The following is a 1,337-nucleotide window of genomic DNA, read 5'->3' as shown; positions in this document are numbered from 1 at the left end:
CGCGCTCAAACTGCATTTGAGGTGCCCAGAGCCTCTGTGCTGCGTGACACCAGTGCCGCCTAGTGGAGAACACGGGACCTACACGCGACTGCAAAACTTGAGGGGAGTAGAGGATGAGTTAGAAGTTCAGTTCAACGCCAAGGAAATGCTTAAAAAAGAAGAGTCTAAAAACCTCAGTTTTTTTTTATCACAAAAACCGCCCTTAGACAAAAAATATATAATGAATATATTGTAATAAAAAAGCTCCGAAAAACCCGAGTCACCTGTCACACATCTCCTGGCCTGGATCGCAAAGCCAGAGAGTCACGATAATTAAAGAGAGATGAAGTCCAGACACCTGAAAAAATTCCGTTTCAACCAGATGAAATTCCAACTGAAAGTCAACATATCGGGCCTTATTATGACGCTTTTCTGTTGTTTTTGTTTTTAATCATTTGATAATAAATAGAGGAGCGGATCCCCCACGCACCCACCCCTTCCCTCGTGCACTCATTATGCCGGCCCCCGGCAACCTTACATAAGATTCATCTTGTGCTTAAAAGGCTGCGAGAGGCGACACATGCAGCTCGGTCCATTCTAATGCAAGGTTGAAATGGGCCGCTCGGCTGTTATCTGCATCTGAGTGTGTTCCCCCTACCTCTAATCTGCTTATGATAATAAAGGAACAGCGGGGCTCTGCGGTTCTCTGAAAGCAGGCCCCAGCCAGTCGGGAATGGCCCCATGCATCCGCAATCATCCTGAATTTGTTTAACAAAAAAAAAAAAAAAAAGAAGAAGAAGAAGAAGAAGGGAAAAAAAGGGAGAAACCAGTGGGGCGGCTCCCTCGGACCACTTGTAAGCCCCCATGGTATATTCACCAGGTTTGGGGTGAAAAACTGCAAACACGCAGCGGGCTGTGACGCTAAAAATGCTGTTTATGTGGTTGCACCAATTTAGGTGACGTAATCTCTGCAAGAGTATTTTTTAAAAACAAGTATGGGTGGAAAATGATTCAAGTATCTCCTGTCAGAATCCTTCTACAGAGGATCTCAATGATCAGAGTTTACCGGTGACAATTTTCAAATGCAACACATGGCAAAATCTATGAAGGGATTTACTCCCGTTACAGTGAAACAAAATAAAAACCACATTTGTTGTTTCAGGTGAAATAAACTTCTTTTTTTTTGTTTTTGCTTTTTGTTTTTTGCCACAAGGGCTAAAGAAGCAAACAAGAAATAATCTAAGCAGAATCTTCACCATAATTAATAACGCGAATAATACAAAATACATGAAGAGATTGTTTTACACACACACACACACACACACACACACACACACACACACACACACACACACACA

General features: G+C 42.6%; 1 protein-coding gene across 2 annotated transcripts in view; it reads right to left on the bottom strand.

The window, feature by feature from the left end:
- Window positions 1-1,337, bottom strand: part of sox2 (SRY-box transcription factor 2) — a 91,396-nt gene that overhangs the window by 43,758 nt on the left and 46,301 nt on the right. The window lies entirely within an intron of this gene.

Source organism: Pundamilia nyererei, unplaced genomic scaffold (assembly GCF_000239375.1).
Source record: "Pundamilia nyererei isolate P.nyererei 1_Seehausen unplaced genomic scaffold, PunNye1.0 scaffold00072, whole genome shotgun sequence".
Taxonomy (NCBI): Eukaryota; Metazoa; Chordata; class Actinopteri; order Cichliformes; family Cichlidae; genus Pundamilia; species Pundamilia nyererei.
This window is presented reverse-complemented; position numbering and strand designations above follow the sequence as displayed.